The sequence below is a fragment of the Pseudochaenichthys georgianus genome, chromosome 17 (genome assembly GCF_902827115.2).
Source record: "Pseudochaenichthys georgianus chromosome 17, fPseGeo1.2, whole genome shotgun sequence".
In the NCBI taxonomy this organism is placed as follows: domain Eukaryota; kingdom Metazoa; phylum Chordata; class Actinopteri; order Perciformes; family Channichthyidae; genus Pseudochaenichthys; species Pseudochaenichthys georgianus.
In genome coordinates, this window is record NC_047519.1 from 22,945,686 (window position 1) to 22,963,061 (window position 17,376).

The following is a 17,376-nucleotide window of genomic DNA, read 5'->3' on the forward strand; positions in this document are numbered from 1 at the left end:
AATGAGAACACACTGAGGGTTAAAGGGGGCCACATGACAGAGTACAACCATATTCTTCAATCTTTTCATCAGGTTAACAAAATATTCTTTGACATTTTTATTCACGTGTGAATAAAGTAGTGGGATAGTTTTAGGAACCACTCTATAAGACAAATCTTTATCTGTATGGATAATGTTAAAGGGAGAGCTGGTGCCAAGCCAGATATCGTATTCCAATCTAAATAATTGATTTCACCATTGTAGCATAGTTATTACCATAGGAAATATGAAATGACTTCTGTTTTTAAATCCTTGATAAAGGAGGGATTAATGGTTGCATGTTCGGACATCCAGGGTTCCACACACTGCTAGAGAGTTTAACATTGATTTTTAGGTGGGCCAGAATTGATGACATGTGGTGGTTATACCATTGTTATCGTGAACAAAACATAAATAAGGACATAGTATCTGCTTGAAGATGAATGGATTTCATATCCTAGAGGGGATTAGTTATTGTGAAGACTCCACAAGGTATCTACTAATGTATTGTAGAGAACTTGAATTGACTTGATAAATAAGTGAAGATAAGAAGATGTATGGACCATAAATTAGTCAAGTGGTAAATAAAAATAGCGGAAAAGAGGGGAACTATTAAAGGGAAGTGGAAAATCAGTCTAATACACACTGATAAAAAAAAAGGGGGTGGGCATGAAGGAAGTATGCACTGGACTTTTTATTCGTGTGTGAATTTGGTAGTGTTTTAATTTGTTACAGTATTGATCAGTTCAAAGGGAGAGTTTTAGTAACAGCTCTATAAGATCAGATAAATATTTATTTATATAGGTCATGTTGAAGGGAAAGCTGGTTCTAAACAAAATATAGTATTTCAATTTGAGGTACTGGTTTCATGTTCAGACACCCAGAGTTCCACGCACTGTTAAAGAGGGTAACATTGTTCTTTAAGTGCACCAGAATTGAAGATAAATTGATAGAATGAGTTATGGAATAAATAGCAGATCTTTACAGATCCTAGTAATGTTTTGACACAAGATAGTGATGTACACATGTTTCTGAAATAGATCTATTAGTCATTTTAATACTAATTAGGTGTAAATGAATTGCAGTAATAGTAATAGTACAATAAGGAAGTGACATTTTTTTGGCTAGACACTTTTCAGGGAATGTGGGAAACAGCAAGGAGGGGTTGGAGATATCTTGAACATTATAGTTGTAATTGTGAATTAATAAATGATGGCGCTCCATATATACAGATTTGTATAGACGGAGGATGCTGGCCTGTGCTGGAACATCATAGTCTCTGCAGAGCACGACACATGGCCAAAAAGACTGAGACCAACTTACCGACAGGGTAACTTGGGAAGGCACTGTCAATGACTGACTCTGCAGTGAACCTGACCAAACCTGACTTTACAACCTGACAGTGTGAGTGTGAGTGGGTGTATGTCTGCACCTGATCAGTGCAACTGCATGATTTAAAACGATGACTAATCAAGCATGTTTTGGACTAACACATTATTTTTGTGTGATAATAATGTGTGAAATGAGAGGTTTCATAACATTGCACAAAAGGGGAAACCGTATCTAATCTGCTTCATGATGTTTCACTCCCACAGGAGGTGGCGGTTTGAAGAATGTGAAACTCAAACTATGAAATTTGGAATTCTGTTTATTTTAGGACTGAATGATGGAGAGAAACACTCTCAAGTGTTTACTGGGAAAAATGTTTGGTATTGTCTTATAATCCATTATGACCTGAAGGTTTTCTTCCCATACAGGTTTTTGTTTACACATGAGAGAATGTGTAAAAAAGGGGAGTGTAAACTTTACAATGTACATTTTTCATTTAGGGACTGAAAGGAACCTGCTGCCCAACTCCATTGTTCAATCTGACCATTGATTGACAGTTTTAGAATTGACCTGCTCCATATTTGGGGATAAGAGACTGTTTGATGAATGTTGACATGTCTCTAATATTGATTAAGTTATAGCAGGTAACACAGATAGAGAATCCGTGGCCAAGGGGCTGCCAGAGAGATGTAAGTCCAGAATGGAATACTGGAGAGGCTGACCGGTGAGTAATGTTTCAACAGACAACATCATGTAACTAGCCTGGTAAAGAAGTAAGAGCCATAGACTTTATTGTTTAGGTCATTATGGGGATATACATTTCATCTACATTTGTAATAGAAAGACATTTGATGACAGTTTGTTGGAATTTTGTATTCATTTTTTAGTTGGATAATATCTAAGAACTGACGGGTAGAAGCAGTATCACCAGGAAGCCATTCACTTTGTTAGTATTGTGATTTTGGTTGTTTTTGAATCCATAAGATTAGTGTGTTTCTTTACCAGAAACATTAGCAGTTCAAATCATATTTTTTGATTTTTAATGGGATCTCAGGGATTTCATTTAAATAAATACAGATGCTTGTCAGAAATTCAGAGCTATTGAAATATGTTATTTAGTTTACCTAAAGATGTTGGGGTTCTTATTTAGTGGGCACAGTCCAAGTATTAAGATTCTGAAGCTGCACAATTAATTTAGAAAATCTGTGCACCGATGTCGGTTGTTGTAAGACACCCCACCAACAGGCTCCAAGTTGCCACGCACTGGTGGGTCAAACAGCCGAGGGCCCCAGAGCCCGGAGCGTAGGCTTGAGGGATTTGTATCAGATTTCTCCACACAGGTTGCTGACGCCGAAAGAGGGACCCGAGACGCAGGAGGCTGACTGTCAACCCCAGGCTCTCCGGCCCCGACCGAGTGACCCAGAGGACATCCCATGCCGTCCGCCTACAAGGAAAGGGGGACAACTGGTACCACTGTGCGGAGCCAGTGTGCGGCGGGGGAAAACACCTGCGAGGACCCTAGACGACATCAGGACAGATCTGGCTCTCGTCATGGAGGTCGACTCGGATGCTGTCATCAGCGGATTGGAGGAGAAGGACATCGAGGACATCCATCATCCATCCAGCAGTCGTCCCGGGAGGCATCATCATCGGACCGGAGAAGGAAGATCGGGGGGACATCTATTCAGCATCGACTCGGAAGCCGCCGTCAGCGGATCAGAGGGGACAAAGACACGGCAAGCCAGGATGGCACAGGGGACTCCACTCTCCGCTGAAACAGGAGTGTGTGTTAAGTGCAACAAGACGGTGTATGGAGCCAGCCAGGCCTGCCAAGCTATGGGCAGCCTCTACCATGACAGCTGCTTCACCTGCAGCGCCTGTAGTCGAAGGCTGAGAGGGAAGGCGTTCTACTATGACGCAGGAAGGGTTTTCTGTGAAGAGGACTTTCTGTACTCTGGGTTCCAGCAGTCTGCAGACAAGTGCAACGCAGGTGGACATCTAATCATGGACATGCAGGCCCTGGGGAAGTCTTACCGCCCCGGTTGCTTCCGCTGCGTCATCTGCAACGAGAGCCTGGACGGAGTGCCCTTCACTGTGGACACTGAGAATAAAAAGTATGGAGACTCAGCAGACAAGGATGCAGTTTTTTGCAAGTGCCTTGTGTAAATTGCACTCTCTTTTTTAAGAGTGCAAAAGAGGGAATTGTAAGGAAATATTTGTATGTATGCATGCAAACTGTGAAGAAGCTTGAAAATGATTTGTGTAGAAAACTGGGCTGGTTTTGGGCCTGCTAACATGTGGTTTTTTGAGGACAAAGGAAGAGGGGGAAGGTCAGGAGTTAACATACAGTCATCCCTGATGTGGGGTGTTGATGATAATTTGGGCAGCCAATCACTGGTCTGGAAGGGAGGCGCAGATAACTCCTCCGGTCAGCGAGGTATTTAGACAGGAACCCCGTTGTGTGCTCGCCCTCTTTCTCCTCTGGCTGGCTGGCTGGCTGGCTGGCTGGCTGGCTGGCTGGCTGGCTGGCTGGCTGGCTGGCTGGCTCACGTGAGTATCAGGTAAATGTGGGATCCCACAGAACTGTATGTAATTTGTACTGTATTGATTGTACTTGATTGTATTGCATTGTATATTACCATTAAAGTGGATTATTGTTTAACGGTTAAGTGTATGCTCTGGATTCCCTTCATGTAAGATAACAGCTATGTTTAGGGACGCGGGGGGATTTGGAAATGCGGCCAAGTTATCATTTAAATCTCCTAACAAATGGTGATCTCGACATGCCGAATAAACATGAGCTGTGAAAGGATTCAGGCGACCAGACTAGGTCGGGAACAAGCACTTTTAGACGCCTCGGACAATAGCAGGGCCCTGTAGGATTGTCTGTAGGCGTTTCAGAGTGTTTTTGAAGTTTGAATGGAGTATACAATGCATATTTTTTACCATGTTAGGAAAGTTATATATAACACGTGAACGTTGATCGCAAGGTATAGAGAGTCCTGCGTGACGAGAAATATAGAGCAGTTAGCGTGGATCTCAGGTAGTATATTCCTGAAGTGACGTAGAAGCGGTTCAGTTCGTGGGCTTTAGGTGTAAGTCCTACACGACGGAACCTGGATGATCGATATTTCAGATCGATCCGCCGTTTATAACTGGGGGTAAAATAAGAGTCCAAGACCAAATAAGCGAAAGTGTCAGCGGACTGTTATCTGTTAAATCCTTGGGAGAGAGCGCTAACGTCACCTACATTGTGACGAGACCGGCTCCCGTTTCCCTTGTCTGTAAAAATTAATTTGAAAGGCTGACGTAAACATAACGTTGATCGCAAGGTAGGCAGAGAGTCCTGCGTGACGACATATGTAGGACGTTATCAAGCCGGACAAACTGTACGGGGAATAAATCTGTGTGATTTTTACCTAAATAACCTGTGTGACTGATTGTCTGTGATAATCAGACATTCGCTCAGAAGATTGAAGCTCATTTGTGCTCTGCTGCTGCCATCTAGTGGCTGAAAGGGGGGGGAAGCACGTTAATTAAGTCAGATAAATAAAAGCGAAGTCAATATATTGCGTATATTTAAATAAATGAGCTGTCTGTAGGTTGTCATTGTTGATTAGTACAGACCTTGTTTTATGTTGGTAAATGTAATGATACGAAAGCAAGCTATTCATCACAATTGTATTTTTAGGTTATGAATAAAACAAAAAGTAGTGGCCTAAGGGATAAGCGGAAAGGTTTTTTGAACGCTTGTCAGTTAGGACAGGGGTGCTTATGCCCGCTTAGGTTTGCAATGTGCGCCATCACGTTAAAACAGGATTGGTGGCATTTTCAGTTCATTGCTTGCTTCCACACGCCTTCCCCCTCCTTGTCTTTTTCACGACAATAGTTAATGCATTAGAACGATTGTCAACTTGCCGTATTTCTAGGATTCGGACTCGCTGTTCCGGAACGGCCTTTCAAAATAAAAGCCAAAGGCCGCTGTTCGCCAGAGAGGCCTTCACAATAAAACAGTAATTAGCTTAACAATATATTTAACTTATATTGCGTCCTTAAAATATTGATTTTAATTCATTACAGATCTAACCTGCTTGCAACACAACTTAGATAAACAATTTCAAGTGGTTAAAGGGGGTTTCCTGTCTGGCTCATTTGATTTAGAACTGAAGTAAGGGAGAATAGTGTTTTATGAGTCATTCCTCATGGTTTCTGAAGATAAATCATCAGTTTGTCTGGACTTTGATATAGAGATAGGATCATGGTGGAGAAGGAAGACCTTTTTTGGTTTCAAATTAAAGAAGAGTTTAAGGATGAAGTAAGCAGGACTTCAACTGGTCAAAAGAGATTTTAAAGTTTAATATTCTTGGTTAGCAAACAAGACATCTGATTATTATGTCACACATGATAATCTTGCTATAGAAACTAGCTTAAAATATTGGAGAAAATATGTAGATGTTCTTTCGTAGTGTGTGGAATATGTGATGCTGGAAACATGTACGTTTTTCAATGTATAGGAGAAAATGGTTTCCTGAAAGAGTTATGTTGGGTAAATATGTAGCAATGGATGAAACCATTTTTAGAGTGAGTTTTTGTAATATCAATTGTAGACATCAATAGGCTGAGAGGGAAGGCGTTCTACTATGACGCAGGAAGGGTTTTCTGTGAAGAGGACTTACCGCCCCGGTTGCTTCCGCTGCGTCATCTGCAACGAGAGCCTGGACGGAGTGCCCTTCACTGTGGACACTGAGAATAAAAAGTATGGAGACTCAGCAGACAAGGATGCAGTTTTTTGCAAGTGCCTTGTGTGAATTGCACTCTCTTTTTTAAGAGTGCAAAAGAGGGAATTGTAAGGAAATATTTGTATGTATGCATGCAAACTGTGAAGAAGCTTGAAAATGATTTGTGTAGAAAACTGGGCTGGTTTTGGGCCTGCTAACATGTGGTTTTTTGAGGGGGAAGGAAGAGGGGGAAGGTCAGGAGTTAACATACAGTCATCCCTGATGTGGGGTGTTGATGATAATTTGGGCAGCCAATCACTGGTCTGGAAGGGAGGCGCAGATAACTCCTCCGGTCAGCGAGGTATTTAGACAGGAACCCCGTTGTGTGCTCGCCCTCTTTCTCCTCTGGCTGGCTGGCTGGCTGGCTGGCTGGCTGGCTGGCTGGCTGGCTGGCTGGCTGGCTGGCTGGCTCACGTGATTATCAGGTAAATGTGGGATCCCACAGAACTGTATGTAATTTGTACTGTATTGATTGTACTTGATTGTATTGCATTGTATATTACCATTAAAGTGGATTATTGTTTAACGGTTAAGTGTATGCTCTGGATTCCCTTCATGTAAGATAACAGCTATGTTTAGGGACGCGGGGGGATTTTGAAATGCGGCCAAGTTATCATTTAAATCTCCTAACACCATTAAAATGCGTTTTGATGTCATTTGATGCGAGAAATATGAGTTGTTATTTCAGATTATGTGTGCAGTGGATGTACATGATCTTTAGTTTGCTAATTATTACGAATATTACTTCAGGAAATCGCGACGTTTTCATTGTTACCAAGGTGGTTGCTAGGGACGCTGCTATCGATATTATTTTGTGTTATGTTGTGTAACTGTTTAATGGTGTTATCTTTATTGCTACCCCTTCCCCGTCAATGTATAGTGTTGGTCCACAGCCTAAACATATTAGTTTAACAAAATCCGCATCTAAAGATAGCCTACGTTATTTTCCCCCTGTGCAATTCCAGTCTCACATCTCACAGCACATCGTCATTAACAAATACCGGAAACAGACCTTTCGGTTTAAAAAAAATAATAATAATACTTTATTCCGAGTGTGCTTGCTTTTCTCTTTGAAAGTCATCACATAACGGCATTGTAATACACGGTTCGGCTGCATTACATATTACATATCTGCCGTAGTTCTGTATTTATAGAGCCCTGATGAGAAGACAAACATGAGGAACTGAAAACGTGACGTGGATCATAAATATATCAGCCATTAAACAACATCTTACATTTCTTTTCACACAATACGTCTCCTTGCAGTATCAACACTAATTCGGCTCAGTTTTATATTTGATCCAATTGGTAGATAGGCTGTTTTTACACCATAAAGGTGCACAGCTGATATAAAGGGACACCTGGTGGTTAAAGCATTATTGCGTTATTGAATTTAATTATTTTTATTATTAGATATTAATACGATCCCTATAAAGTATATTCATTACTCGTTATTCTCTACTAATAGTTAATTAAAGACTGTATGTAATGACTATTTTGCACATCCCTTTCAAGATTTCATGATTTTCTAAGGTTTATTGACATATCATATAGGCCTACACAACTGTGGTGTAGTTCTGCACTGAATGAAAAACTTGGGTTGCAGGTTCCTCAATAGTGCATTACAAGACATCTATCAATATTTGTCATGTCTAGGAAACTAATAGTGAAAGTGTATTCTTTATGTTAGTTTTGTCATGTCCCTTTGTCCTGTGCTTTGTTTATTCCCTTAATTAATCATCCCTCTCATTTCAGGCCTCCACGCTCCCCGCCCCCTTCTGTCTCCTGCGTCCTTGATTGTTTTCCCCGCCCTGATTGTTTCCACCTGTGTACCCTTTACCTGTGTATATATTGTGGTAGCTTCCTCCTGTTCATTGTCAGTTTGTTGTCTTACTATGACCCACGTTCCTGATTACCTCACGGACTTCCCACGGATCTACCTCATTGATCACTTACTGGTTTTCCTCGAAAGAGTATATTTGTTTTCCTTGTTTTGATTACTGTGCTAAATTCCAGTAAAGTCTTTATTTTTGAAAACACTATCTGAGTCGTGCAATTGAGTTCATGCCTCAGAGTCTCTCCTTGACAGTACGAACTGACCATTAAAATGAACTCAGCCGACTCAGACCAGCTAAAGAACGCCATCCGCTCTCAGGGCCAACGTCTTGGGCAACAAGAAGAGCAGATGGCCGCCATACAGCACGGAGTGCAGCACCTATCCAACAGCCACGGGGAACTACAATCTTCGGTGACAACCCAGGTGAATCTGCTGGCAGCTGAGGTCCAGCGTGTGCTCACTCACCTGCAGGCTGCTTCTCCTCCCACGACTCCCCCGGTTCCGTCGGCGACCGGTTCCGATCCCAACCGGTCTACTGAGCCGCACAGTACTTCCATGCGTCTGGCTCCACCCGAAAAATACTCCGGAGACTCGGAGGGCTGCCGGACGTTCATTGTGCAGTGTGAATTACACTATCACCACCAACCGGCTGCTTTTCCCACGGACAATTCCAAAGTGGCTTTCATGATCTCCCATCTCTTCGGCCGAGCAGCAGCGTGGGCTACGGCAGAGTGGTCCCGAGGCTCCCCCATCTGCGGGTCTTTGAAAGACTTCATAGACACTATGAGAAAGATCTTCAATCAAACCACGCCGGGCAGGGAAGCAGCTCGGGCTCTGATTAAGCTGAAACAACATCAGCGGAGTGTGGCTGACTACGCCATCGAGTTCCGGACTATGGCAGCCGATAGCGGCTGGAACTCCGCTGCATTGTTTGACGCTTTTGTCAGCGGTCTCTCGGATTCCCTACAAGACCAGCTGGCGCCTCTCGATCTGCCCGCTGACTTGGACTCTGTCATATCCATGGCAATACGGATAGACAATCGTTTGACGGAGAGGAGAAGGAATAAATCCAAGGATGCGGTTGATCCGCCTCCCCAGAGGAGACGCTCGCCGCTGGATACTACTTCTTCTTGGAGGCCCCGTCACCCCTCACCTGCGTTCCGGACAACAGCGCCCCCTGGCTCCGTGGAGGAGCCAATGCAGTTGGGCCGCGCCAAGCTTTCGATGGCAGAACGTCAGCGTCGATTAAAGGAGGGTCTGTGCTTCTACTGCGGGCAGCGCGGACATCCACAAGCGGCTTGTCCGGTAAAAGAGGAGGCTCACCAATAAAGAGGAGTACGTTGGTGAGCCGGATCTCTTCCTCTGACTTTCCTCCTCGCACCCTGACCCGCATCCAGGTAAAAATCAGAGACAATGTGGTTACTCATGGTGCACTCATTGACTCAGGGGCAGACGAAAGTCTGATGGATTGGGATTTAGTTAAAAGATTGGACATAAAAACTAAACCTCTACCCCAGCCTCTTGAAGCGAGTGCTCTCGATGGGCGGCTGTTGTTTAAAGTGACTCACCAAACGGAGCCTTTAGAAATAAGATGTGATGATAACCATCACGAGACAATGTCATTTCACTTGTTTAATTCAGCCCAACATCCACTCATTTTGGGGTTTCCCTGGTTGAAACTTCATAACCCTCACATTGATTGGCAATCTGGGAGGGTGGAGGGGTGGGGAAAGAATTGCAGAGATCACTGTGTTAAGCAGGTAGCGGAGATTGACAGAAGAGGTAACACTGGGAGGGTTAGGCAGGGAACTATCCCAGAAATATATTTTCCTGATGTTCTTTCAGTCCCTTCCTGCTACCACGATTTAAGTGAAGTATTCAGTAAATCCAAGGCTCTGACTCTTCCGCCTCACCGCCCCTATGACTGTGCTATCGACCTGATTGCTGGGTCTACAATTCCTTAGGGTCGACTATATGCTATTTCAGGACCTGAGAAAGAGGCCATGAAGGACTATATTGATGCCTCCCTCAAAACAGGCCTTATTCGCCCTTCCTCATCACCAGCAGGAGCGGGGTTTTTTTTTGTTGGGAAAAAGGATGGGTCTCTTAGGCCCTGTATTGACTACTCACCTCTCAATGACATTACGGTTAAAAACCGGTACCCCCTTCCTCTCATCTCGTCAGCCTTCGAGCAGCTTCAGGATGCCAAGGTTTTCACCAAGCTAGACCTGCGTAACGCTTATCATTTAGTCAGGATCAGGGAGGGCGATGAATGGAAGACGGGTTTCAACACCCCTTCAGGCCACTATGAATACCGTGTAATGCCATTTGGATTATCAAATGCTCCTGCTGTGTTCCAGGCTATGATCAACGACGTGTTGAGGGAGTTTCTGAACCGTTTCGTTTTTGTATATCTTGACGACATTCTGATCTACTCCCCTGACCTTGACACCCATAAACAACATGTCCGCCAGGTTCTACAAGAGCTGCTCAAGAATAGGTTGTTTGTCAAAGCAGAAAAATGCGAATTCCATGCAGAGACAGTCACTTTCTTGGGCTTCATCATTTCGCCAGGTCAGGTTAGGATGGACCCAGAGAAGGTTAGCGCAGTAGCTTGTTGGCCTACCCCTGACTCTCGTAAGAAAGTGCAGCAGTTTTTAGGCTTTGCAAATTTTTACAGACGTTTTGTGCGGAGGTTCAGTGCTATTGCAGCCCCTCTTCATGTCCTCACGTCCCCTCAAGTGCCTTTTTTGTGGTCTCCTCAGGCTGAGGAGGCTTTTTCTCGGCTTAAAGGAATGTTCACCTCTGCTCCCATACTTACCTTGCCGGACACCACTCGTCAGTTTGTGGTAGAAGTGGATGCCTCCAACGAAGGGGTGGGAGCGGTCCTCTCCCAGCGACTACAGAAGGACAACAAGCTTCACCCCTGCGCTTTCCTGTCCAGGAAGCTCTCCCCAGCAGAGAGAAATTACGACGTGGGAAACCGTGAGTTGCTGGCCGTGAAGCTGGCACTGGAAGAGTGGAGGCATTGGTTGGAGGGAGCCGAGCATCCTTTCGTGGTTTGGACCGATCACAAAAACTTGGAGTATATAAGAAAGGCCAAAAGACTGAACTCCCGCCAGGCTAGGTGGACCTTGTTTTTCAATCGTTTTGACTTTGTTCTTTCCTTCAGGCCGGGGTCTCAGAATGTCAAGCCTGACGCTCTGTCCCGTCTGTTTGATCCTGTGCCTGCAGTCAAGGAGCCGGAACCCATCATCCAATTAAACCAGGTGGTGGGAGCGCTGACTTGGTCAGTAGAGAAGGAGGTCATACGAGCCAATGCTGGAGCTCCTGCACCAAGGGGTTGCCCGCCTAACCGGCTTTTCGTTCAGGAGGCCGAGCGACCACAGGTGATCCACTGGGCTCACACTTCGCTGCTCACCTGTCACCCTGGAGTCAAGAGAACTATGTTCATCATAAAACAACGTTTCTGGTGGACATCCATGGAGAAGGAGGTGAAGGAGTATGTGGAGGCGTGCCCTGTCTGCGCTCGAAACAAGACCTCTTCCAGGGCGCGAATAGGACTATTACAACCACTCCCTATTCCCAACAGACCCTGGTCAGAGATCTCCATGGACTTCGTCACTGGCCTGCCCCTCTCTAGAGGTAAAACCACAGTTCTTACGGTAGTGGACCGTTTTTCGAAAATGACACATTTCATTGCTCTGCCCAAGATGCCCTCAGCGAAGGAAACGGCTGAGGTCATGATGCATAATGTGTTTCGGCTTCATGGTTTCCCAAAGGATATTGTCTCCGACCGGGGCCCCCAGTTTGTGTCACGCTTCTGGAAGGAGTTCTGCTGCCTCATCGGTGCCACGGTCAGTCTCTCGTCAGGATACCATCCGGAGTCTAACGGCCAGACAGAGCGCCTAAATCAAGAACTGGAGACCTGTTTGCGCTGCTTGGTGTCCCAGAATCCATCCTCCTGGAGCGAGCACCTCACCTGGGTTGAGTATGCGCACAACATCCTCCCTACTTCTGCCACGGGCCTGTCCCCATTTCACTGTTTATGGCTACCAGCCGCCACTGTTCCCAGCCACGGAGAGGGAGGTCACAGTCCCGTCTGCCCACGCGCTGGTCAGGCGTTGTCGGCGCGTGTGGGCTGCGGCTAGGAAGATCCTCTGCAGGAATTCACAACTGGTGAAAAGAGCAGCAGACCGAAAACGCCGACCAGCTCCTGTATATCAGCCAGGCCAAAAAGTCTGGCTTTCTACACGAGACCTTCCCCTCCACGTACTCTCCCGTAAATTGGCTCCCCGGTTTGTGGGTCCTTTTCCCGTCACCAAGGTCATCAACCCGGTTTCAGTGAGACTACGGCTTCCCAGGTCCATGAAGGTACATCCCACCTTCCATGTAGGGAAACTAAAACCCTTGAAGGAGAGCGCTATGGTTCCCACCGCCAAACCCCCCCCCCCCCCCCCGGATGATTGATGGAGGTCCGGTTTACACCGTCAAGAAGATATTGGCTAGTCGGAAAAGGGGTAGAGGGCGACAGCTACTGGTTGACTGGAAGGGTTATGGTCCTGAGGAGCGGATATGGATTCCTTCCCGCTTCGTCATAGATAAAAGCCTCATTGAGGATTTTGACCGCCTCAACTCAGAGGAGCCTGGGCCGTCAGGAGCCGTCCCTAGAAGGGGGGGTACTGTCATGTCTAGGAAACTAATAGTGAAAGTTTATTCTTTATGTTAGTTTTGTCATGTCCCTTTGTCCTGTGCTTTGTTTATTCCCTTAATTAATCATCCCTCTCATTTCAGGCCTCCACGCTCCCCGCCCCCTTCTGTCTCCTGCGTCCTTGATTGTTTTCCCCGCCCTGATTGTTTCCACCTGTGTCCCCTTTACCTGTGTATATATTGTGGTAGCTTCCTCCTGTTCATTGTCAGTTCGTTGTCTTACTATGACCCACGTTCCTGATTACCTCACGGACTTCCCACGGATCTACCTCATTGATCACTTACTGGTTTTCCTCGAAAGAGTATATTTGTTTTCCTTGTTTTGATTACTGTGCTAAATTCCAGTAAAGTCTTTATTTTTGAAAACACTATCTGAGTCGTGCAATTGAGTTCATGCCTCAGAGTCTCTCCTTGACAATATTTGTGCATACCTCCAGCAATGTTAACTATGTTGAAGCACTTATTTTAACTGATATTATACATAATGTATTATACTCTTATAAGATGTATGTAGATATTTCATCTCCGGCCTTGTCAGGTATTGAACAATCAATAAATAAAGAACACAGAATTGTTGAATATAAAACACAGAATTTGTGTGATTATACTAAATGATTTTCAAATAAACACAACTGCATATTTAACTGTTACACATGCTGATGTAACGCAAATGTTTCAACTTGGGATCAATAAAGTATATCTTATCTTAAGCTGATCGATGGCTACTGCCATATTTGCAAAATGTGCCTCTGAACCTTGACACGTGCATGTTTCAGGCTTATCAATTAATGTAATGTAATGTTATCACAGGGGTCACACACATAAGACCAGCTGTTAAATAAAGCTCTTCTGACCTTAGCTGGCATGTGGGTATATATATTAATACTGCCCATAATGGGCACAAGCAATTTTCACCCATTTATGGGGCGAAGCCTGCGAGCTAGTTCAGGCAGTCAACTCGAGCACTTATGCTGCATTCATACATAACGCCCCCTTGCCGCTCTACAACCAACCAAACAGAGTCTCCTTAATATGCCGCTCTATTTAACCTGCCAGATCTCTCTCCATGCATTGCTTGCTGCTGCTATTGCTGCAGCTACGTCGCTGCTGCTTGCCTGCGTTCATTTGCTATTGCTGCGTTCATGTTCGTGCTGCTGTGTTTCATGTTGCTGCTGCTTGCCTGCCGGTGCTATCCTTACAAATGTCTATTGCAATCTTCGACTCCGGAACCGAATCATCATACGCAAGAAGCCGTAAGAAATGCCTCATTCCCGAAACACAGGCTAGCTCAGAGCATGGTTCAGACGCCGCTGGAACGAGCCACAGCTCCCGCACGACACACATTCAGGTGTCCCTTCCGTCCTCATCTGGAGTAACTTTGAATATCCTTTGGGCCAGAGGAAGTCCCGAGTTCTACGCCAGCTCTGGTAACAACCCTTCTCTTGTGTGTCAGCTAAGAGTCGCACTGTCTCTCGGTCGGTGGGTATTTAAACACCAAAAAAGGCAGGAGCAAGCTGACTCCTGCATTCCCAAAGTACCTGCCACCCTGTCCTACCTTCTCGAAGTAAAATCAGCGCTTGAAGCCTTTAATTGCACGATATATTCCCGTGAACAAACTCGATTTCCTCTACCTGCAATGTAAACAAATGTTTCTACTTCCGCGTTCAACCACGTTGTGCCGCTGACGTCACACTCCCAAGGAGTCTGGGAATTGGAGTCCCAGATCCAGCCACGAGTTCTTGCTTCCTGACAGGTAATACTATTCTGCATAAGCAATGTTTTATTATGGAAATATTTGGCCTGCAGTAAGTCATATTTGAGGCAATTATACAGAAGTTGTATGTGTATAAGAAATTAAAAACGGAAATAAATTAATAATTTCCATCACGTGAATATGAAGGGAAGCTCGATACATTTTTGACCATCATTTTAGACTTCAGTGTCTTTTCTATGAATACTATGAATCATTCTCTGCCAAGCGGCCATGTACATTGAATCACCTACCAAAGAAGAGTTTTTCCTCACAGGAATTAAGCGCTACCTGCAATATCTGCCCCTCGCTGGGTGTGCCTCAGGAGGCTTCATGCTGCAAATCGTTTCCAAGCTCTTCCTAATCACAGATGTTCGTCAAATGACCTTATCACAGGCTTAAATAAAGGTTTCTTAGCAGGTTATGCTGGCTCCCAGGGACCCATGTCTGTTGAAACCTGCACTCAAGACTGAAGTTTGCACTGAAGGAGCCAGGAGTATTACACGTGCTGCTATTTAAACGTTTAAAAACACGACAGGCCCCTAGCCTAGTGCTAGGAGGAATTATTCTAGCAACGTTTCTTTATTGAGCCGTTAGTTCCTCACAATTATTCTGTTAAGAGTATTAACTACTAACATTGTTCCCGTTTCTTTGCTCTGTAGATGACATGGCAGGGAAAGCAGACATCCCATATGCCTTCTGTGGCATATATATTTTAAGGTTTTACAATCAAATGTGCATTTGGTTGCCATAGTAGCCCACGTTTCTTTGACACCAGAAGCATTATGCTGGATTCTCTACGACACATATACATTGTCATCTCATTTAGAAACACCGGAAAAGTCTGCGAGAGTGTGATTTGAGCTTAAGAAGCAGTCCTGAAGAACCATCATCGCAGGAAAACAAAAAAGACAAACATATTTTGTCGAGCAGATTGTCTGTGACAAGGCAACCGGTAATTGTTTGAGCAACACATCCGAACCTTTGCAGGGGTTGCCCACTGCGGGTGGCAGAACAGACCTGAGTCCAGTAGTCTTCTCAGAATGACTACAGATCTTCTCATAGTCCAAAACAGTTAACAGGCACAGCAGAATCCCGATATGGGCCATTCTCCCAGACCAGCACACAGTATCCGCGATGTTCCTGGAGCAAAATCAGCACAGCAGCAAAGGACAGGCGAAAACAGCAGCGTGGAAGCGCTCCGGTCCCTCCGTGGTATCCCCGGGGTGAAAGCAGGCTCTGCGACAGCAGAACCAGGACAGGTGGAAAGCAGGCCTCTGCAACAGCAGAACCAGGACAGGTGAAAGCAGGCCTCTGCAACAGCAGAACCAGGACAGGTGAAAGCAGGCCTCTGCAACAGCAGAACCAGGACAGGTGAAAGCAGGCCTCTGCAACAGCAGAACCAGGACAGGTGAAAGCAAGCCTCTGCAACAGCAGAACCAGGACAGGTGAAAGCAGGCCTCTGCGGTGGTAAAATCCTCCTGCGTACAGCAGCACACGCCCGGTGGAAGCAGGCCAAGCCCGAAGCGTGGATCCACTCCGTCTCTCCGCGACGACTCCGGGGTAAAAACCTCTCCAGTACAGCCGTATTCTACAGGTGGGAGCAGGCCTCCGTAGATCGCAGATCGCAGGCAGCAACAGGTGGAGCCGCTCCGTCTCCGAAGGGAAAACACCTCAGTACAGCCGACCTCGGCAGATCGCAGACAACTAAAACTACTACTTGTATAAGCAGGGATGGCTAAAAGTTTGTAAGCAGGAGAGCTAGATGCTAACAGATGCCAGATGCTAACAGGTAGTGCGAGCCTGTAGAAATTGCGACTGCCTCCAATGATGTGATGACCTTAAGGCACCATAGTCTTAGGTCACGTTCACACCTGCTTGGTTAGTACTATTGAATCGGTCCCTGTAGCGTTAACCCCTTGATGCGGTTCGTTGGATTGGTGTGGAAGCAGTCCGATACCTCTGCTCCGCCTAAAAGAGGTGGTCTCGGGTCGCTCGCTAGTAAACTCTGGAGAGGTTCATTGCTGGTGTGACGCAGTCCGCATCAAAACATGGGAAACAACTATTTGCGCGTCATCGCTTGTTTTGCCATCTATGCTGTGTGCAACATCCAGTAACCTATAGGGTCATGCATTCATTCTCGTGACTGCTTACCTCACTGGTCCCCTGTGTACAGAGAAAAGGCAGTGGTACAATCTCATCAGAGCCACCTGTCATCAGTGAAACCTCCTCACTGCATAACGTCTCATTATGTGCTATAATGTTTTTAATGCACGTTGTCTGATTTATAATCCTATGCGCCGGCCGCAGAGTCTGTTGATGTGCTCTCCAGATTAACAGCAGTATGAAAATAACCTGCCAATGCTCCATGATGCAGGCTACTGTGGGAATGGCTGGGATCTGCATTTTATCCGCTTAATGTCCCGCCAATTGTTGAAAAAGCATCTCCGTACAATGACTATAGTTTACAGTTCATAGTCTGTTTGAGGTTGCCTGGGTGAACGCAAACCCAACCTTCTGCAAATGAAACGATGTAATACACTTGCGTCTGGTGTAAAGACGCGGACTATTCAGCATGAATGCAATCTTAGAGATGGCTATTGCTCAGATCTTTGGTCTTAGCCCCTCTGCGATGAGTAGAAGGTTATGTTCATTCTTTTATAATGACCTTGCGGTGTCCTCATATCCTCTCTAGTTACTTACAGATGCTGCGCCTTCTGCTGGTTCGGGGGATTTCACAATGCAGTGGTTTGCCCCACCAGCTTGCCATGCCCTTCGTTCAACCAAATGACTCTGGATCTACACGTCAAGCCCTCAAGGATTTCCCATATTCTGCCTCCAACCAAGAGCATGATTCAGAGCATACAATTCAGCTTGGTACTTTATCTTCTTCTGTCCCTCCTCTGTGTACTTATACAATAGATATAATAGTTCTTCATGCATTAATTGTATTT